The sequence below is a fragment of the Macrobrachium rosenbergii genome, chromosome 55, assembly GCF_040412425.1.
Source record: "Macrobrachium rosenbergii isolate ZJJX-2024 chromosome 55, ASM4041242v1, whole genome shotgun sequence".
In the NCBI taxonomy this organism is placed as follows: Eukaryota; Metazoa; Arthropoda; class Malacostraca; order Decapoda; family Palaemonidae; genus Macrobrachium; species Macrobrachium rosenbergii.
In genome coordinates this window covers 37,966,088-37,990,267 of record NC_089795.1, presented here as the reverse complement: position 1 = coordinate 37,990,267, position 24,180 = coordinate 37,966,088, and positions in this window count along the sequence as shown.

Below are 24,180 nucleotides of genomic sequence, written 5' to 3'. Positions count from 1 at the left end.
TTGACAAAATGATCATTCTGTTAATCGTCAGCATACTCCCTTTGATGCCTGTAACTAAATTATTAATCTACAGAAGCATTCAGTAATTTTTATTTTCTCTTAAGAAATACTGCATATCTTGCAAGGAGGAATTTTAATACTGTGAAACATAAACTTTTACATAGTCATTTTTTCATGTTATGCAGCAAGATATCCAAATAAATTCACCTTGGGAAGCTGCTGTGTTCATAATAAAGCGATATTTTATGAAGTTTAATTTGAATACTATTTGCAGATTTCTTACTGATATTATGAGCATAACGTTTCCACTTATCTGCAACTTCCAAAAAATTCACGTATACTTGCTTGTAGACATATTTAGTATGTGTCACTTTTGGGTTATATTGTCGTATTCCTTACTCTGTCATCTTATGGATTTTGAAGGCTTCTGTTGCAAGCATGTCTCACCGTTATTGATTTTGTAAGTAGGCAGAAAAGAAAGAAAGAAAGAAAGAAAGAAAGAGAGAGAGAGAGAGATCTAAAGATAGCACAAGTCTTCGCCAGAGGGAACTTGCAATTGTGATATCGATCAAAGTTCTAGTCTCGTTTCGACTGAAGTGGTATAGTAATCTATGTCCACCTACCTCCTTCCCTCCTCCAGCCCCGTCAGCAGTGTTACGTGACGTCTTGGTCGTTGTGTTATCGCTGGTTATCTACTAATAGGTAACGCGGGACACTGACCATGCATTATTCATTGCGTCATTATGACGTCCATTTCCATGTTTGTTTGCTTCAGGGGTGTAGCCGAGTTTTCGCTCCTCTTATCATTAGTGCAACGCCCTCTTGAAAATACTGTAGTAAGTTAATTAGAATTGATGACATATGAAAGGTGCATTATGAAATTGCCACATTAGTGAAGCGTTTCTTTCTATTTTCAGCGGGGAACATTTAAGATGGCTTCTTCTTCTTCTTCTTCTTCTTCTTCTTCTTCTTTTGTAATTTCATATCTTCGCTGTAGGTTATGAGTAGTAATGGGAATGTTCTTCGCTTCTGATATCCCATGTAAATGGTCTAACTCTTGAGGTTTGAGCCTTGTTGCACGTGTGCTAAAATCTCCATTTGTACATGAGCCTTTAGGAAATTGAAATGAACGTTAGTGGATTTTTAAAATGTATTGCATGGAAGAAAGTGGGCTTGTTCCATATGAATAGGGTTAATCTTCTGAATAATACTGTATATTGTCTTATTATACTATACATGTAATGCATGATATATATATATATATATATATATATATATATATATATATATAAATAATAATAATATTATGTGTGTAATGTATATATGTGCATATATGTGTGTGTATGTATGTATGTTTGTCTCTTGAACATATTGTCAAACAGCCTATGAGGGGGCTCCAGAGTAAGAAAAAAATAAATCACTCCAGTCACTTCCACATTCTTGGATGAGCCCTATGTTCATAAAACTTCCATAATATTAGGCACGTCATACACCTAAATAGAAGGTTCATCAGCAGTGCGTCAAATCACCACGTACAATGCACTTGTCATTTTTGCCTTCTTGAATTAAACCTTTCCTCTCCAATACCTTGACTGTATAAATCTAAGCTTTTGATGGCATTCCACTTCTTCTTTCTCCTACAATCCTACAATGCAGATTACAAATTCTTTTTACCATACTTACTGTCCCGCGTTCATTCCACTTGACCATCCTTCACAAACACCAATTTACTCTTCAAACTATGCTAACCTTTACACTATAAAAAAAATAGTTTGATGTAGCTCCACATTTCTCACCTGTCTGTACTTCTGTGACCCATATACTGTGCAAGAAGTTCCCCTTTGTATCATTTTTGGTAATTTATTTGATTTTAAATTCACAAATCTGGGTATTTTCCTTGAACGGTTTTATTTACGCGGGCATTGTCAAATTCTTCTTCACCATTAGGTGCCGTTTATACGCCCTTGAGTTAAAAACCAACATTTGAAACAATTAATGAATATGGTTACATTGACCCATGGAATATGAGGGTTACTATACTTTATTAGCTGTTCATAGAAGAATGCATCAATAAATAAACTGAAAATAAAGATTCACCAAATGATAGAGGGAATATTTACAGATTGATGGCATTTCTCAGTACGATTACTAGCATAATTGTACATACCAGTAGAGAATACATTTCGATATTCTGCTGGCTTTTATTAGTAATAAATTTGAGTAATTGCTTTCGATCTTTTTCCTGAAAACTTCCATATATTTTCTGGGCTTCTTCATGACGGAGTAAAGCCTGAAAAGAAAGTTTATTGAGGGTCTTAGTTCATTTTCGAGGCCATACCGTCTCCGTCGATGAGGTGGAGGAGTTTTGGGGAAGGGAATTTATAGAGATTCGGGGGATTTTATGGGATGCTTTAAGCAAAGATGTCTTGGCTGCCTTTTGGAAGACATTTTACACCGGATACAAACTTTTATTGCTCTTTTGTGTTTTATTTAGTGCCAAGGAAACTCGGTCTTTTATAGATCCGGTGTCTTGCTTATGGCCTCGACAGACTTTTATTTTTTGTGCCTGTGTGACTTGATTAGGGAAATAAGTTTTGGGTGCTTCTTCGGATATATCAGTTACGAATATTTTCGCTGGCGATTCTTAAGGGAGACTGTTTTCAACGGAAAAAAAAAGAGTCGTGTTGCTCGGCTTTAGATAAAAAACCATGGCAAGCTGGCCTTTTGGTATTGTCAGTATAGCCGTGCAGACCTATTATGTTCTCGTATGTAACTGTTGATGCAGTAAAGATGCTTTAAGAGTATTGTTCGTATAGTACTCCCTTTTTATGAAATGTTTCATTTGTGCAAGGATTTCTAGGAGCAGACTTGTTTCTCCCATAGTTAAAGTGTGGTTCCTCTGAATAGTAATTAGGGAGAGTAGAGCGTTATTTTCCTTATGGCCTTATTGTCCTGAGTTACTGAACAATTTGGCCGTTTTTTCCAGTTCTTGCCGGCCATTGTTGGGTATGATAGTGAGGCGTTTCCACTGTTGGGTTTGTGGAATGTTTTCAGGTCTCTTAGTTTTCGTTATTTTTAGGGTTACTGTGTGCATTTAGGAAGGGGCAATATAGGGATTTTTCTCCTCTTGGCTAGGAAGAAGGGAGTAGATGGGATTGTGCTCTTTGGAAGAATATTTCTTCTTTTAGCTACTGTTGTTACCTAGATTAATGTTTTTCACTGGTTGGGAGTCGTCATTTTCTTGTTTGTTCTTCACGTAAAATTAACCAATTTTTTGAACTTTGGATGGATCATCTTTCTTCATTTTACTTATCGCACATATTCCAAGCCAGATCAGTCTCGAATCTTCAAACGGGCGTTAATAGACCAGGCCCTGGTCTGCATCTTCATACGGATATAATATTATCAAAAGTATAATGCATCATCAAGATTTTTTCTCCAAGGTCCGACTGCAGTTCCTTGCCTTCCCAGCCCCTCTTCGAGTTTAATAAAATGTTTCCTGGAATGTCAGAAGTATCCTATTCGGTGATTAATTATTAAAATACTTTGTGAATTATCAAGAGTTGAAGTTACTCTGACCGCCAGTATGTTTTTTCATTAATTAAATAGTAGGAGTAGTAATAATAATAATAATAATAATTTAGAGTCCGATATGCCCTAACACGTAAGACTCAGTTGTCACTAAAAGGTATAGGTTTTTTGTTTTATAAATATTTTCCCACTCAAAATTCATACAAATGCCCATTTGGATGCTTAAAAACTAATTTTCTACTTCTAATTGAATTGCAAAGCTCCTTGCAAAGTGTTACTTTTATTCTCTGGCTTACTGCCTCGTCATATTTGTCTACTGCAGCATTCTGTTTGCCCCATTCCGTCATCAACAAGCTGTTCAGATTTTGAGTCATTTGCCCTAACAAGATTTTAGGACAAAGATTTTCATAATGCAGGCTTAAATTTTATGCAAACAACGTTACAACTTTTGTCGCATTGCCTGGCTTTCTCATAAATTAGGCGGAATATGATTTCCGTATCTCCTGAAACGAGAAAACCCTAAAGAAATATTAGTTTATATTTATGCATTAAAAAAAAATAGTGTTTGAAGGTGTTTACATGTAAGGGTTACAATATCATTTATGCAATGGAAAATTGTACCGGGGTATTATATTTAATAGAAAATGCTACCCAAAAATATTATGTAATTGAAAATGCCACCTATGTATAATTGGAAATGCCCTCTATCGAAGTTTCGTTTATTTTCCCTAAAACAATTTTAGTGCAGCTTCGAAAATAATATTTCTGCCAAACAAATATCCTCTCTGATGTTATGAGAGGATTTAGGAATTATTTAAGTGACCGTAATAAGTTTGGTTTAATGATTCTGTCCGCGATAATAAATTCGCAACGTAATAATGACTTGTAAGAAATACCTTTGCACTTGTGTTACCTATTAAACTTACCAAATTGAACACGGAAAGCATGTCTGATAAGTTTTTTTTTTTATGTTGCATAACCTTGTAAACAGTAACGGTGTATATATGTAACATGTTGAAAATAACAGCTTTATACAAGAAACGGTTATTGGTAAAGATTATAGCTAACGAAGCGTTGGTGTTTTACAACGCTGTCTGTAGTCATGAATATGTGAATTACCATAAATACTTGTGATAATTGTGCTAAAAGAAACTTGTTTAATAACAAGACCTTATATCGAGTAACTGAACGGTAATAATAATAATAATAATAATAATAATAATAATAATAATAGTTTGCGTTAACGCTATTAACAATGAATATGGATAAATGTTATATCTTTGGGAGAATCCCATCGCTTCATATGAAAGATACAACTTTTGGTTTCAAAGTTCTCACTCACCCAGTATTAAGAAGTATAAAAAGCTCAGAAGGTGATTACTCGTCGGTGCTCACAAATTGTGTTTGAGCTCCTTACACGAGGTATACGTTGTTGAGGACCACATACATTGTACGACGTGTATGGTATTTCTTATGGGTTGACCGACTATACTGTACTACACTTGCGCCTATCCCCATAGAAAGATGCGCGCGTGTAACCCTATTAATTAAAACTGAGCACCCTTACTTCATCTTTTCCTTTTCTTCGCAAGACTGAATCTCTTGGGATTGCAACACCTAGTCCACTAATGACATCCATCAACTGCACTCGGGGTTTGCCACGGCTAACAAGACTCTCTGTTAGAGATCCCCTCCCTAACAGTGCCAGTATCCTTATAAGACACTTGAAGATTTTCCTCTCTCTCTCTCTCTCTCTCTCTCTCTCTCTCTCTCTCTCTCTCTCTCTCTCTCTCTCTCTCTCTCAGTGCTCCCCTTTTTCACTTTGGTTCTTCAGATTTCCCTTTCGAAGAGGACTCGTTACAGGGTTGCGTTCTAAGGAGAAATGCAGCTACACTAAATTCAACCTGAAATGTTTTGGTGTAGATCGCATCAAGGTTGGTCGATTGATTGTTTAGTGTATCAGTATGTAAACTGGTTTCTCTACGACTGTGGTCAGTGGCGTCTAAATTAGGTTATCTTGCATGCAGAAGTGATGGCTTAAGTTGATAGATATTTACATTAACTGTAGAGAAAAGTGATTTCTTAACTCATCATTTGTGTTGGCCCAACTCTCCACTCATATTTGGGACAAGATTTTGATCCCATATTGCAAATATTGGAAAATATTTAGGTCATATTAAAAGCAATGTGTTACGAAGACAATTTTGGCTAAGAATAAGATCTTATATGATTTGACACAGTATATAGGCTGATACGCAACAGGCTATATCTTAATTTGGTCTCCGGAAAAGTACTTAGAATATCATGATTGGTCTCAAATTGACCGGTCGTTAATCTATTTTTTATACGCTCATTTGCCAAATGAACAAACTAGTGGATTTATTTACAGGTACCTGTCACTGAAAATCTTATCAACTCATTATGTAATTGTTCTCTATATACAAACTTGAAGACACTTCTAACTCGGCCAAAGGAACTAACTGTGAAAATAACATGTAGTTTAACAAAATTAATTGTAGAATATCATAGCTTATTGGAAGTTGTAATTTTCACCTTTAAATGAGTTGTCGATGTTTAACTTGCTTTTACTCCTTTTTTTTTCCAATCTTTAAATTACAAGAGCATGAAACTATTTAGCGTCAACATTATCACAGCTTGTTCAAGTAAGAGTCCCTATACCCTTCTTTCCTGGGTTGCCTTCATTTTGAAACTGTCGAGGCAGAACTAAATTCAGCTCCGTGCGTAAGAGAACTTCCCATCCAGTTTGCTTTGGCTTGTCTCTACAAACTTACAATGTGCTCAAGCCGCACAGCTTGTAGTAATAGTGATATCTACACATGACAAACGGAGTACAAATAAACAATTGTTTTTAAGGTGCAAACGTTGCTGTAATCTTTTAAGACCCCTCCGCTTGTCAGTGATCTAATGTTGCTTTGTTTTCGTAAACTGAGGTATGCCATACAGACAGAGAACAACACACCTAATACCGGTACACTTTTGTGTACGCGCGCGCGGTATTACGTCGGTCAGCAGTTGACTTCTTATTTTCTCGGCCATTTCCTTGCATTAAGCCCTAATGCAGTTTCATATGACTTAGGTGATATTCTGTAGATTGCCCTGATATTTGTAAAGTTCAGCAGAAACGTCATTATTTTGGTTCTTTTGGAAAGGTGGCTGATTTTGATGACAACCGTCGTACGCCCCAGTTTACACTTATGTTCCGCTGACAGCCTTTGTAATTCTTTCTTGCCTGTGTTTTTTCTTGATTTACTAGGCAGATGTATCGCTCCCTTCATAGTTAAGCCCCATCCTTCTTTTTCCTTGTTTTTCTCTGGGCCATGGCTACAGAAGTGCGTTAGGTTGACCATGCTATTGGTCTTTGACTATATATATATATATATATATATATATATATGTGTGTGTGTGTGTGTGTGTGTGTGTGTGTGTGTGTGTATGTATGTATGTTATGTTGTGTGCGTGCGTGCGTGCGTGCGTGAGTGTGAGTATAAATTATGTATATTTATATTTTGTGTGCTTTTGGCATGGTTAACTTACACTACAGAGTGGAGCTAGGTTTGTTATGGTTCTTGGTAAGTTCCAGGCCAGGGTTGTCTCACAACCTACTAGAAATTCCAAGTAGAATTTCTCGAATGTACAAACCCCATGAGGGCTAACTTGCTCAATGTTCCTGGATGAATTTTATTGGTCGTCGCGTGCGAAAAGTGATAATGCACGTATCTCTTTAGGCAGAAGTTGCGAGGGCGAGTTAGTAAATAACTGTTATGACTGTAGATATACATTGCCCCTCCCTCACCCATTAGGTAATGGCTCTCATTAGAGCTCTCCTGCATTATTTACAGAGGACGCAGGAATGGCGTGACTGATAATGACAAACAGAGTATATCTCTCTTGGCGTATTTTATTTGCCTTTCTCTTTGCTAAGGTTTTTTGTGTCTCCGTTGTCGTCAAGTTCTTGAATTAAACATTTTTTAATCTCGAAATGTCTACTTTGGAACGTAGCACAGGATGCTGACATGCTAACCCATCCCCCATCCCCCAAGAAAAATAAAGCGAGAACTGGAATGTTAACACCCTTTTGAGCAATTCCATGTAAGGGGACTAAAATATTACTGTACACACACACACACACACACACACACACACACACACACACACACACACACACACACATGCATATAGATAGGTATGGATACAGCTGTCTGCCTGAACGTGTTCAGTTGATTGTCTTGCTTTCTGAATGTAATAATAACATAGTATACATTTCGTTTAAACACTGTATTTAAATTATTTAACATAGTATATATATTTCTTTCTATCGGTATTAAATTATTTAACCCACGAAGGGTTATTTTCTTGTTTGACTGGGACATCTCTTTCTACCAATACTGCCATGTTGTAGCTGATGGTAGATTTAACGAATGTGATGAGAAAGAAATGTCTCAATGAAAGTTTTTCTTTTTTCAAAAAAAAAAAAAAAAAAAAAAATACCATTCCCGAAAAGTGTCGAGAGGCTCGAGGAGTTCTTTGCTCCGCGCGTAAATCGAAGTGTTGCGTTTATTGTGAAACCCTTTTACCGCATTTGGAGGACAAATAAAAGTTTTATCTGCCCTATACCGAGACCCGTCTACAATGAAGTCGGGTAGTTTACTGACACGGCAAGAAGCTAATATCGGACAGATAATGTCGCTTCCTGATGTTGAATGCCATCTGGTAAGGCTCTAAAATCTTTCCTAATCACCGCCCGAGAACTTTCTCCTGTGAGTGGAATATGAAAACTGGTTTAAAGAGGAAGCGTTCGCTGGTACTTGTAAGGGTCGGGATTTGGTGTGTGCTACAGGCCCGAGGGAAGATGCGCGCTTATGGACTCAGAAGAAGGAAAACTTTACGGATACGAGAAATAGGAAGGAGGAAAAGGGCTCGTTGTTCATGGCTGGAATGGTGATGAATGGATCAAGTTGCATACTTTAAGTGAAACTTTCTGAATCCTTGATGTATAATTAAAAAATATTAGGAAATAGACTCATAAGTTCAGTCATTAAAATGTATTTTGGAAAGGTGGCTGTTAAAACAAAAAGGGAATCAACTTTACACGGTTGATGTGCTTATGGGTTCCAGTAGTATTTAATAAAATATGCATGAAGTAGGATTATTGCTAAAAAAAATGGGCAGAGGATGAGTTACTGGAAGATGGCTTAAATAGCAAGAAGTTAAATGTTTGAACTCTTGAAATGGTAGAGAGTGATTTACATAAGGTAAAGCGGGGAACTGATAGGTATAAAAGTCGAGAGATGAGTTTCACTTCTGGAAAGCGTGTATTTTAACATACAGTTGATTGTTAAAGCATGTATAATGTCCCATGGAGGTTTAAGGCGATGAATATTAAAAGGTACTGGAAGTGAATGTTTCAAAACCATTGATTTTGGGTGAAAGGATCAATGACTCGCGGATTATTGTAGGAAGTATAGTTTTTACCGAAAATGTTGAGGTTTCAATAAACGTAGTTTTTTCATGCTTCGGTAGACATTATTGCTCTCTCTCTCTCTCTCTCTCTCTCTCTCTCTCTCTCTCTCTCTCTCTCTCTCTCTCTCTCTCATATAAATATGTAATATATATATATATATATATATATATATATATATATATATATATATATATATATATATATATATATATATATATATATATAAGGCCGATGAAAAGAAGTGTGTTACTATATACGGGAACGAAGTCTAGCTAGAAATCCGACTAAAAGATCCAAGTGTTTAGCTACATTAAATTGGAGTGCCGAGATGGTGGCTTTCAAAAATGAGTAAATCAGAAGAAAAGGCAGAAGATCGAGGGAGGATAATCTTATTCCGAAGATCGAAAAAGACCATAGCCATGAAATTTTCATCCATCATCTCTCTCATACATCTCATAACGTCTTCCCTTTACCCTCTTCTCAGCTTTGACATCGCCCTAAACTCACTCGCGTTCTGACGGGAATTTGCTTTCTTGGAGAACAGAGCGTTAGGTCTAGAATAGTTTGGCCTTCGGTTGCGAGATGAGACGAGATCGAAACGGAATGGTTTCCTTTCAGTGAAAAGTAGAAAAAAAATATTGCTTGATCAGACATCTCTTTAGGAATGTTGCAGTTTCTTGCTTACCTTTGTTGCGTGTGCAATATTTTTTGTACCCCGTCTTGAAACTTGTAAACTTTTATCTTCCTGTCATTCAGATGCTAAGGAAGGGCGTAGGATGTCAGCCGAATTATCCAGGATGAAAATTATTAGTGACATCAGTCTTAGTGGTGATGAATCATGTTTTATTTATGTAATTCCCATATGGATAAAACACAACATTTTACCAAGATTTTTTTGTCGAATTTCTGCAGCTTATGATTACTTTAATAGATTCTGTCCACAAGAATTCTCCCAAAGTTATGCGATGGATTCATGAAAATTTTGTGGAATGGGCTGTTTATTTGTAAAGATATTTGGGGGAAACTCAGCAATTTGTGCTGGATAAATCTCTTAAGTTGCAAGTCTCCAATCTGGCTGGTGAAAATACGTGTATAAATCTTTTAATGTCTCTGACAGCTGTTCAGTTGCTCAGTGTTTCAAAACGTAATTATTCTACGTGCAAGTGGCCCAGGAAGTGGAAATTAGTAATTCTTTTTTGCTAGGATGTACTGAAAGTAAGTGGTACAGTTTAACTTTTTTCTGAGTCATGCAGATTATTTCCATTACGAATATGCTGTTGGTCTTAATATTTAATACATTTTATTGAAAACTTGAAATATTTCGCATGATATATATTTTAATGAAATAATCTTATGGCTTTATATTTTGTTGTTTCCTCGTTCTGTCATTTTTGTGTTATTTTGTTGATATTAATATTATTACTATTACTGCTGGTGCTTCTGCAAATTTTCTGAGAATGTACTGTTGTCATTACGTTGTCTTGTTATAATTTTCTTAATTAAGGAAGTTTATAATAGATGAAATAGTCTCCTCTGTACAGGAGGAGGGAAGTGCTATGCAAATCAAACTAAATTCCGGAGAATATTTCTTAGTCGTAAAAATAAGAATGACAGGCATTGAGCAACAGCCGATTAAGATGAGTTTGTATTATATTAAAGCACAATGTTGAAACTGTTTAGAACACAGCCACTGTTTGGTGAATTATTTGCACCTATCGGCATTTAACGTGTAAATGAGTAAAAACACATTTCCGTACCATAATGTAATTTTGTAGAGTAATTAAACAAAATATCAGTAAAACTAAAGCACTCTTGAAAAATGTTGCCAGCTTACCTGCTTAAGTACATATAACCAAGTTATCGCTGATATTAGGTGGTATGTTTTGTCCCAAAATTCCTTTATGATGTACTTCCGGGCTTCGGCTAAAAAGGTTAATAGGTTAATCTTTCCATAAACATTCACACGTAAATGTTCTGCATTTATTCTTAATTCTGTTTTATGAAACTTCAAAGAATTACAATCCTGTATTTGATACGAGAGTTCCGAAGGCCTGGTTTTCTCCATTCCGAACGATTAACCAAGTTGCCCCAGTAAGTCGGCCAGAAAAGGCGCCTCTTCCGTGTTTTGAAGTAGAAGTTGCTGCATCTCTTGATGCCTCTTTCACCACCGCACAGTGGCTCCCATTCTGATACACTGCGTTATCGTTATCAGTGTTATTTTATTCTCTCGCGTAACGTGTGTTGTATTGTCTGTATGCTTCTCGCCAGCGGCGTTCCTTTTTGATGGCGCTCGTTATCAACGTCAGTTTGCTTATATCTGCGAAAAGAAAGTAGAACGCGATGTAGAGCGACATGTGCTACCAATTCCATTTCCTTTCTCTTTGTGGTGGCTGTGTAAGACCCCTCCCCTCCCCCTTCCACTTCCCCCTCTAGAAGCGGAGTTTGGGCAAGAGGGGTTGGGGTTGGACTCCTTTAGAGTCCTTTTGAAGGAAATAGATGTCTAGGAGACAGGCAGAAAAAGGTATCCCTCTGGGCTTTCCTATCGAAGGGAACGTCATAAAAAGTCGTCATAGTGAGACGCAAACATGATGGGCGATGCGGCGTGTTCTTGTTTGCTTTTTTTTTTTTTTTTTTTCTTTTAAATTGGAGGATCATTTAATATAGGTATAAAAGTGTCATGTTATGTAAGTTGTAAGTCTCCTAATTCATCTCCTAGCTTTATTTCTTTTGGTGTACGTGTCTGAATGTACTTTTTATACTGTATGACTTTATTTCTATTAGAATATCAATTGAAGGGTCCTTGTGGAATGACCATTGTTTGAATTCTGGCATTGTTATAAGGTGAGAACACAGAAACATTGGCTATGAACAGAGATCTTACCCTTATACTTACGTTCATATTTTATGCATTTTCTACCTGCCCACATTGAAGCTTCAGGTTTAGTTGTACAGTAGTTCGATACTGGATATTATCAAAGATATTAAAGGCACTTTTTTTGACAAAATGAAAAAGGTCAGATTGTTTAAGCAATTAGTTTTCTAGTGGAAGACACGATGGAAAATTTTCTGTGCTGCAACACAGACGTGTATGTATCGAGTTTATGTAAGATCTGCTGGCAGCATGCGTCATTTATATTTTACCGCATGCAGTAGGTATAATTTTGTCAAAGACGAGGGCAGGAAGAATTTTATTTTGATTATAAGACTTCAATTTGTTTCCCTTGTATGTCATGTTCACAGTATGATTGCACAAAAGACTACACAAAAACTTGCGCGAAGAAGAGGTGTTGCAGACCCAAATCGGTGTCCAAATATCATGCGATCTTTGATCCTTGACAAACATGTTATGTTTAAATCTTCAATTCCACGTTTATATTTCTAAATATCGTCTTTTCCTCCTTGTCTCGATACTCATTCAGTGTCAGTGGAAACTACTGGTCGTGGCGGAAGTATCCTGTCTCTCAAGTGCCTGGTAGTGCGAATTTTTGTTATTGATGAATATAAGTAGCACCTTTACTAGTGTGGTGATATTACTTAAGCATTTGGTGTCTTGTTGTTAATCGTGTTAAGTTGTATTTTTGCTGTAATGAAACTATTCCGGCACACATCCTCTTGAATGACCTTTGCAGTTTTTGTAGTTTCTACTATGATGGTATTTAATGCTGAATGTCCACTCGAAATATTAGCCCCAGAATAAATAGAAATTTTCTGTATCGTATTTCCGTTTGCTTTATTGGCATTAGTTTTTATAATTCTTATCATTGATTGCGTTAAAGGCCTTTCTCTAGTTTTAAGGGCATCTTAGTTCATTATGATCAGCATTGTTGACATCTTTTATCAGTTCCTCACCTGCGAATTGTAATGGATTTAGCATTTCAATGAGAAAAAATTCAGTTGTCAAAACGGCTTTGAAATTGCACCTATGGTGTCCCTGAGTTGTAAACACGCTGTGTCACCGATTGCCCGCCTAACGGGGAAAAACACCTGAACGGTAATGCTATGCACACAACTCTTCAGGTGTATTTTAATGCAGGAGAGTTATATTTCCCTCATTTAATAACCGCTTACATGGAGGCCACCATTATCATTTTCGCTGTTTTTATTGTGATGTTATGATGAGGTTATTGGTATAATAAAGGGGTTATATACGCCCATGCATCTTGAAATGAGGAACTTCGGCTAGACTAATAGAACCTACATCTTCGTAACAGAATGCATCCTCCTGTAATGTTTAACTCAGACTGAGAATGAAGGAATAATATATATATATATAATATATATAATATATATATATATATATATATATATATATATATATATATATATATATATATATACATGTTTGTATATGTGTAAACATTTAACTCAGAAACTCGAGAACTGAATGAATAATATATATATATATATATATATATATATATATATATATATATATATATATATATATATATATATGTATATATATATATATAATATATGTATATATATATATATATATATATATATATGCGTGTGTATGTGTGTATTATGTATTTATAAACGCGCGCGTGCATTTCTTCGTTTTATACCCGAAAATGAATAGCGCAATCAGAATTTAACCGGAACTATAGGAACAGTAAGTTTTCTTTTCATTTCTTTCATTTCAGCCTTTGATGTTGATATTGTGAGAGATTCTCTCGAGTTGAACACGAATTATAAGAGTTGGGCTTTTTATTCAGTGTTATTGCCGCCTCTTAATTCATTTTGTGTATTTTGCGGAGCCTCACTCATTGACATTAGGTTGGATGCAAAAATGTGACTCCCACTCTGAAATACGCAATAGCCAAGTTGAAAAAGAGGGATTTATTTCTCTTCTCTCGTTTCATCCCGGTCTTTTTTTCCCTTTCCCTTTCATATTTTGGACCTAAAGTCAAAGTCTGTGTTTTGATTTCATCATGGAGGTTGCTGCCTCTTGTTTGTCGTATCCTTTCTTCGGCTGATGTGATTATTCATAACCTTACTTTCATGCGTTTGCGGGAGGCTGATTCTTTATAACTTTTATAAATAAATTACATTTAATTGAAAATCACTCATTGTATTGTTGCTTTTGATGTACATGGTTACATTGAAGAAGTATGATTGTTCTTAAGCGTCATTTTGCACTGCAGTGGTATTCCTGCTTATGTTGAAATTCCAGGCATTACCAAATTACACATTTTTGCTCTCATGGTCCCAAAGTTTCACAGTACTCGGTAATGTAATTATTGTTTTACCAATATTGAATGTCAGCGAAAACAACTCAATTAGTACTTTGGAAATATAAAAGTTTTACAATTATCAAGAACCTATTGTTTACATGTGATTGTCTGTAAGGATATATGTATGTATGAATGTGCATGTGTATGTGTATGTGTTTTTGTGCGTGAGCGGATGCTCATTGTCAGGTCTTATGTTCTTAAATTCTTCTCGTTCGATAAATTTCCAGAAACCTTTGATTTTATCTTGTATTTCTTACTGGAGTGAAGTCATAAGTTATTCACGCGGAGGGTCTTGGAATCTCGTGTTATTTATTTTATGTGCTAGACAGTAACTGCTGCGTGGGGAAAATTTCGTGACGTAAGCATGGTAAGTGGATCGAAGGTTTGATTTCAGCTCCCCTACTTAATGGTGTGTGGTTAAAGGTTTAAAGGGGTTGGTAGCAAAAGATGTTGATTTGTTAGATTACCATGGCTCAGCGGTTTCTAAAGGAAGGACACGGAATTTGCGCTTAGGAAATCGGGTTTGGTCTTAGTTTAAAAGCAAAAAGTCGTTCTGAGTATCTTTTTGTATGAATAGTTGCTAACCCTAAACTTTTATTTTAATGAAAACTGATAACCCTCATAATTTTCCTTGAATGAAAGCTGATGTCCTTCATGTTTCTTTGAGTGAAAGCTAGTAACTCTCACACTTTCTTCTAATAAAAGCTGAGGACCCTCACATGTCATTTAATAAACCTGATAGTACTCATGTTTCTTTGAATGAAAAGATGATAATCCTCCCACTTCTCTTGGAATAAAAGCTAACAGCTCCACACATTTTTGTTTTATTGAAAGCTGGTAACCTTCAAACTTTCTTTGAATGAAAGTAGATAACATCTCACTTTTCTTTGACTGAAAGCTCTTAGCGCTCACACAGTCTTTGAATGAAACCTAATAATCCTCTCCCAGTTTGAATAAAAACTAATAACACTCCATACATTCTTTGAAGGAGAGCTGATAACCCTCTCACTTTCTGTGAAGGGAAGCTGATAACCCTGACACTTCTTTAAATGAAAGCTGTTAAGCCGCACATTTTCCTTCTGTGAATGAATGCTGTTAACGCTAACAAGCTGGTGGTGGTTTTTTATATACTTAATTTCTTATTTTCTCTTGATTGTCGTTTTCCTTAAACGGCCTTCGAAGTAAGGGGAGAGGCATTTCTGGGGCAAAGTCTAGAGGTGAAGCTACCAGGATGTTAAGCAACTGTGGCACATCTGTGATATCTGTTGAATTTAAGGCGTTTCCATTGGTATATTTTTACATGAAATCTGCTGTAACATAATTTACACATTTATAAAAATTTCTCTGTAATATCATCATCTCTTAGGCTGTAAAAAGGATTTCTCTAAACTAAGATTCAGCTTTCATTTCGATGTGTGTTAACTCTCTCTCTCTCTCTCTCTCTCTCTCAAACACACACACGTACGCACAAACTGTTATGTACCTTTACGTACAATCAGGCATACATACATATCTTCCGAAAGGAGAAAAAGTCTTCCCCAACATCTCGAAGCAGGCCCGTGTACCCAAATTAGTTTCTCTGGGGATTCGCGGTGAGCTTAAACAAATATGGCACCTCCTACGTTGTTGATGACACTGTGCCACTCCGGTAATCAAAGTTTATTAGATGTATTAGCATGATGTATGCTCGGGTATTAGGCATGTGTAAAACTTTCGTGTTTATGCCACCGGAGGGATGTCTCTTTTTCAAGTTTTATCCTTATTTGGATGACACGACACGAATTACGCTCGTTTCGAGAGCATGCAGGAGACAGCCTGGGAAATATGAAGGTGTGGTTCGAATTTTAAAATGTATTAAAGGAGGATTGAAGTATTTTGTCATGCCGGCAATTCTCTAGCTTTAATTTTTTAGGTGACAGGTCCCGTATTAGCATTGCGTGAGTTGCTAGATGATTATTGTTATGCCCTTGTCGTATAGAGATCAGTAAAACAAAGATTTCATATAAATTACATTGCTAAATATGGATTATGATTTGTAAGATAGGTTTAATTGTAGATAAGTGCTAATCCATTATTGTCTATGAATGTTATAAATTATTGTTGACGCAAACATTGTTTACTTTCATTGCCTGTCTATAAGAAATATCTTCTTTTTTTTCGTATTTCTATCCAGACAGTAGTTTCAAGTGTTTTGTTGTGGCTCACTTAAACACTTGAAGGAGATTTCTGTGTCAGTTGTTTGTTTCGATATGGTCATGGAAGGAAAGCGAATTCACGACAGTCAGTATTATTATTATTATTATTATTATTATTATTATTATTATTATTATTATTATAAAGACCTGCCACTAACAAAGTATTATTACAGCTAGTGAGAATCACCATCAAATACACCTAATGGAACCATGTTTCTTGTGCAGTTTGAAATCGTGAAACCTCAGCAGAGGCGAATAATTCTGGTTTACCAGTGGACGTTTGCTAATGAAATTAAGCTTATGGAAAAAGGTCTAAACCACAACTAATGCCATCGTAGCATATAATGAAACAACCTTTTCGACCAATTTCTTCGGAAAGGTAAAGATCTCAGAGGCTCCGATGTATCCCTTAATTATAGCCCGTCTTATGGAAGATCAGTTTTGTTATGGTTACCTTGCTTGTTATGGTGACGGAAAAGCCTCGAAATGTTTAGTCTGCTACCGGGTGGTGCGAGTACTTAAGCTTATAGTTGTACTAGTAATCTACTGGGATCATGAAGGATCGGTTAGAAAATGCGCCGAAGTTTTTCATGCAGTCGAGTTTTCTATACATCGTATAAATCAAGGCCACCGAAATAGATGTATCTTTACAGTGTTCTTGTATAATGCTGTATGAGCTGCGCCCATTAAACTTTTAACCACTGGCCGGTGTGTGGCCTGTCTTGATAGAAGTTGCCAGATGCAAGATTATGGCTAACTTTAACCTTAAATAAAATAAAAACTACTGAGGCTAGGCGGCTGCAATTTGCCATGTTTGATGACTGGAGGGTGGATGATCATCATACCAATTTGCAGACCTCTAGCCTCAGTAGTTTTTAAGATCTGTGGGCGGACGTACAGACAAAGCTGGCGAAATAGTTTTCTTTTATAGAAAACTAAAAGGTGTCGAGGTTCTAAGTTACTGTTGTGATACGCATATCAGCAGATCATTTGGTTTCACAGCCTTCGAAACAATAACCTCTTATCTAACACCGTAACTCCTTGGCCGTATTATTTATTTTCCGTATGCATTCATAACGTATTCTCGCAATTGAATGCAGTGCGCGCGCGCGTGCAACGTACGCATATCAGTAATTCGAAAGAAAAAAAAACTCTTGGGTAAGGGATCACCTGCTTATTAATGCTATATTACCTTGTATTCTTCCATGTTAAACGTACACATGAAGTAAGTTGTTGGTCTTATGGGAGTGCTCTCTCTCTCTCTCTCTCATGTGCATCCATACACTCTTGAGCCACTATACATAAATCAACTCAAGTGCGCCACTCGCTTTAGACGGGCGCTTGAGAGAAGGTCGGCTCACCTGTGTGAAGTACCTTCAACTTGTGCTTGTTTGCACAGAGCATCAAAGTAAACTCGTTATTTTGGCAGCCAGTTTGTTTTTGTTTGTTTGATTGATTCATTGGGTTATTTTTTGTGAACTTGTTAATGTATGATTGATTCAGGTAACTCTTACCAGTGTAGCGATATATATATATATTACCCTAACTCCCTTGGAGTTAGGGATATATATACAGTAATGTATGTATATGTCTTCACCATTTATGTCTTTGTGTACACGATATATATATATATATATATATATATATATATATATATATATATATATATATATATATATATATATATTAAAGTTCTCCTGGCCTCTGTGTAGACTTATAGGCAGGCGCTGATCTCCTGTGTCTTAGGCCGACAGTCATGGGGGACAGGTCCCAATGCCTATAACACGTGGCCAGTGTGTCTATATATATATATATATATATATATATATATATATATATATATATATATATTATATATACATACACACACAGCACACACACACATTTACATACTTTCAACAGGAGGTTATTTTATTTGATCTCGCACCTGATTTGTGGAGTATATATATATAGTATGCATGTTCTGCATCGTGAATGCCAGTATCCGAAAGCAGTATATTTATTTACTTAATTTTAGATGTGCACACGTGCATTTTGATAACATCCGAGAACATGTAGGAATCTTTTATTCTAATTTTAAACGAAGTCGCCAGGTGAAATCTCTTCGATATTGTTATATCGTCAAACATGCAGGATTAACAAGACATGCCAATCACGTTTTATCTAAAAGGGAGTGTGAGACGCTATAAAGATAACTGCCTTGGTATTGTTTGATGCCTATTGCATTATATTACCCTGAAGCTATTGTATTTATATTATTTACATTGTATATATAGTATATATATATTGTATTTATATTGTATATATATATTGTATATATATATATATATATATATATATAGAAAGTATATATAGAGAGAGTATATGTATATATATATATATATATATATATATATATATATATATATATATATATATATATATATATATATATATATATATATACACACACACATAATTACATAGAGAGAGAGAGAGAGAGAGAGAGAGAGAGAGAGAGAGAGAGAGAGAGAGAGATGTACTCCAGTAGTGGTTCTTCTTCGAATTTTTTAGTTTTCTTGAAAACATTTACAACTTAACAAGTGAGCGAATATATTTATAAGAAATGTTGGTCTGGATCATTTGCTAATCAAACATTTCTGGTATTAATCTCGCCGATGTGCAGCTTTTCTTTTTGAAACACCTGCCAATCATTTAAGTACGTGAAACCATAGGCATATATGTAAGGAGTCCACATGCTACAAAATATAAAAGTGTTTGTCGGCCGTTTATGTGGTATAAGTAAAAGTAATAATTATAGTCTAGTCACTTATATGGTGATAACAGATGCAAAGGCTGTGAATGGACGCTTGGTAAACCATTTTTTGTTGTTGCATCCTACGAGTATTCTTGGAATTTTCTGCGGTATCATCAGAGTCATGTGTTGTCATGAATCACAGTTCGCTATAAGCTGTTTAAGTAAGTTCAGAGATAAGAATTACGGAGATTTTCCTACTGTTGCTGGATTGAGGAAGTAGCTTTTACCCTATGGAATGCAATGTAGTTAACATCTGATGAGTGTTTGAAATGCGATGTCTTTTCTCTTGTCAAAAATCTATTTTGGGCGTTGATTGATCATTCTTTTATAAATATTTTTGTATGGTGTATTAAGAGTTATGAAGGGATTATATTACAGGAGATAGAATATTTAGATTTTATTGTAACATATATTAACATTCAAGATTTACTTTAGCCCTTCTTTACATGTTATTAATGAGCATGCTTATTTATTGTGTTAGCCTTAACACACTCTTGAAATTTACTACATAAGCCTCTCATTAGCGTTTGAAGAGAGAATATGTATTTGTTATTAATATAATCGTCGTATTACTATTGTTAAGTTATTTAGCATCATCATAAACATCGTTAGGAAAAAAAAGGAAGAAGAAGGTGGTTGGAATATTCTTGTAGATTCTCTTCCATCATTTCCAGTTTTATGATTTGTAATCTTAACATGTAAACATCGTTAAATGTGCTCCGCACCAAAAGTTTAATTGTAGAAAATAGCCATCGCCGGTATTAAGATTGTTTAATATTCTGTCACCGGTTCTTGCACTGTGACAGTTTCCCGGTATCATTAGAGGATTGTTGTTGACAGAATATCTCCTTCCCTCTGATATCTGTCTCTTTTGATTAGATTCTCTGTTTCAAAGGACAGGTAATTATAACAAGACTGGAACAGAATGAAATTATGTCCCTTGGGGCTGCTTAATATCCATTTAATATATTTGTGTCTCATGTCAGTGCCAATGCAGTTGTAAATGGTAATGGTGATGGTGATGATATGAGAAGTGATCGTTTCGATGAAAAGTATCTTGGTCGTTGGAGACTGACTCTCTCTCTCTCTCTCTCTCTCTCTCTCTCTCTCTCTCTCTCTCTGTGACACATACATAAAAACAAGCACAGTATAGTTCGGGGAACGAGTTACTTTGTCTTTACCATCATTTTAATCCTGTTAGAATCTTCAAAGGAAAGCGAAGTGAAATTGAAGGGTTTATTGCACTGTTATCACTTTAGTCTCTTTTGATATGTGTTTCAGGAATTGTAATTCATGATTGCGAAATATAATGCCATTTAAACAAATCATTGTCGACTTTCGGTCGTTTTAAGCAGCAAGTTATTGGAGTCCTAATGTAATAGTAGTATAGCATATAAATATATCTTCTTTTCATAAGAAGCCCTTATTTACGCCTATCGTTTTAGTAGGGACAGCAATCTTCACCTTAATTTTGAATAAAGATAAGATTGGAAAGTTTCGTATGCAGAAAAAGTCCTGGTAATTCGATGGCAGATTTTTTTTCATCTTAGTGCAATGCAAACTTTTGAGTTGTAACTTTTATTTAGGTCGACTTCACCATATCTGTATTTATGTCTCCTTTCATATAAACCATGAACTAAATTACATTTTGAAAAACTCTGTACTTTTTTCATATAGAGAGTCATATATATATATATATATATATATATATATATATATATATATATATATATATATATATATATATATATATATATATATATAATGTGTGTGTGTGTATACATATACATATATATATATATATATATGTGTGTGTGTGTGTGTGTGTGTGTGTGTAATGTTTTCTGTAGATTCTATAGCTTCTTGCAAGTCCATCCCGTAAGTAAAATGCCATTGTCGGTTCTTTCTGTATTATGATAAGATTTCCAGCCAAGCAATGTTCATAGGTTTAAAATTAGGAACGCTGGCCCTCGGCCAAGTAACAGATGCCATTAGCATTCCCCCAAAGTGTTTCTCAGCAACACAAGGAAAAACGTGTTGACTTAAGACTTGTAGATGCAACCTACTTAGATCTTGTAAGTGGGGTGTTGAAATATGTTAATGCATAGGAGTTTAAACAAACTGAAAAGTAGTTTATCTTTACTGTGTTGGTGTTCAGCAGAAGTTACGCCTGGAATTTTTGTTTTATTCTTTAGATAACAAGGGAAAGTTAGAGCTGAAGGAATTCACTTGCATATTGAATTTCAACATTAGCAAGACAAGCTTAGAAAGTTGCAGCCTTTAAGGTCGGAAACTAGCGGCAGTGATGAAATTGAGGTTTTTCATGTGTAAAGTAAAGGTTACTGTTACTTAGAGAGAGAGAGAGAGAGAGAGAGAGAGAGAGAGAGAGAGAGAGAGAGAGAGAGAGAGAGAGAGAGAGAGAGAGCTAAATTTGATGGTAAACTGAGCGCACGGCTATAAATTGAGAACTTAATTTGCAGTGGAATGTCAAACGTTTTGAACCGTGATCGGGCTTGAGAATTGTCAGGCACACGCGATAATGGATTTTTTTTTATTTTAATAACGCCCATTTACTATTTTACAGCCGCGTCTTGTAATATCCCATTTCTTCACTTACGGTGCTATATGGCTTGTTTTGCATATGCGGACGTGCATTGTGTTTTAAGTATTATAATATCGCTGCATAAAAGCCATTGTCTACTTGAGTGCTGGTAATAAAACACTCCAGCAGATGGGTTTACGACTGAGCCAGATGGTTCTATTTCACACTCACGTGGTTGTAATTTCAACTGAGATGGCCGTTATTCCGTAGGTAGCTGTATTCAATCCTTAACCGGACTGAGGGACTGAGCTGCGTCTCAGTCCCGGTGTGAGTCCGTGTGTCTTGTGCTGCTTCTGGGTTGCAAGGTATTCTGCAAGGATATTTGAGGATGTACCCCTTTTTCATATTTCCCCGTAGGGGGTTGGTGCCGTCAGTGCACCTCACGTGGTGCCTTGTAAGCGTTACTTAAGGTTCTTTGTAGCATTCCTTCGGCCCCTAGCTGCAACCCCTTTCATTCCTTTTACTGTACCGCCATTCATATTCTTTCTCCCATCTTACTTTCCACCCCCTTTTAACAATAGTTTCATAAGGCAACTGCGAGGTTTTCCTCCTTGTTATACCTTTCAAATCTTTTACTCTCTCTTTTCCTTTCAGCGCCGAATGACCTCATAGGTTCCAGCGCTTAGCCTTTGGCCTAAATTCTATATTCTTTCTATCTTTCGTGTTCTATTTTTTTATTATGAATAGTTTCTCTCTTCGATTGGAAGAATCCTGAAGTCGCAAGCCATGCGGTTTTCTGCAAGCACTTTGGAATGAGGTTTTCTGGGTTGTTGTGACCTTCCACACTCGATCATCTGCCTTGTGCTAAATTCACCGCTTAGTTAGCAAAGGCACAGCAGTATTCCATGTAACATGTCTGAAGCGTTGCATCTTCCCTAGGAATCGAACCTTAGCCCTCTCGTTGACGAAGTGAGTAGCATGAACACTCAACAACAGGGTCTTATGTTATTGTTGTTAATGGTAGTGGTTATTGTACGATCGTTTTAGGGACAAAACTAAGGTTGTCTTTTTCATTTGAACTTCTGTAAGATTATAAATACAATTGACGTTCTGTATCCCAGAAGTATCCAGATGAGCTTATGTTGATTTTTCATAGGGTGAATTTGATGGGGTGGGTTGCTTATTTTTGAAGACGTGCTATGCAGTTTATCATTATTTCAAACGACGATACTCTTAAAAAAAATTCTTCATGATATGGTAGATGCATTTCCTTCAACGGAATTTCTAGTCGTCAAGTAATTGGATTTTTTATTTGATTAAAAGGAGAAGCATTCAAGGAAACTAGAAAAAGAGCAAAAATTAATAAACTGAATAAGGAAAAGTTTTCACAGTGAACAGAAATCATTTAAAATAATGACACCTTTCAAGCTGAAATTCCCCTGGTGAAATAGCACACATTTAGTTTTATCTTATGGAACTTATTTTAGCTCAACTTAGATGTGTGTGAGTATATAGTTATATATATATATATATATATATATATATATATATATATATATATATATATATTATATATATATATATATATATATTATATATATATATATATATATATATATATATATATTATATTTATTTATTTATATACTTAAAAATATTAGTAAATGTCGTTTAATATCCATTTTCTGTTGTACTGGAAATAACACCTCTGAAAGCGAATTATAGTTCAGTATTTTTTACATCACTGAATAGTCGAGTGGTAAAAATACTCGTCACCGAAGTCGGAGAATTTTCTTTAAGGAAGTTCGAATCTCCCAGGTTACGAAATACGTAGTTATAAATTCTTTTTGATGTTATTTCGGAGGTAGAGCGAGTTAGATATTAAACGACATTTATAACTTAACGTTTGTGAATTTAAAAAATGTCACGGTGATATGAAAAATATATATATTGCATAATATAATATTCTATATATATATATATATATATATATATATATATATATATATATATATATATATATGTATGTATATTACACGCAAACATTTCACTTTTTCGTGAACAGAAGTAATAACTGTAATAATAAATCACAAATGTGTATGATGCAATTCTGTAGTGGTAAGCTTCAGAAGATGATTGTTTTTTCCTCTTGCATTTATAACCCTGTTCTATTTCCGAACGCTGAGTCTGTTCTATTTCTTGTCATAATCACATCCGAAAAAGTAATCAGCAACATCCTTTCAAGCCGAAGAGAGGTTAATTAGATTTTATGCTTTGATGTAAGCCGGAACAATTTTTTTTGGAGAGCCGCTGCTACTGTTAAAAAAAGTTCAAAAGTTCTTTCTAAATCGCTTATGCTATTAACGTTCATTCGTTTTTAATTACCCTTTTCTCGT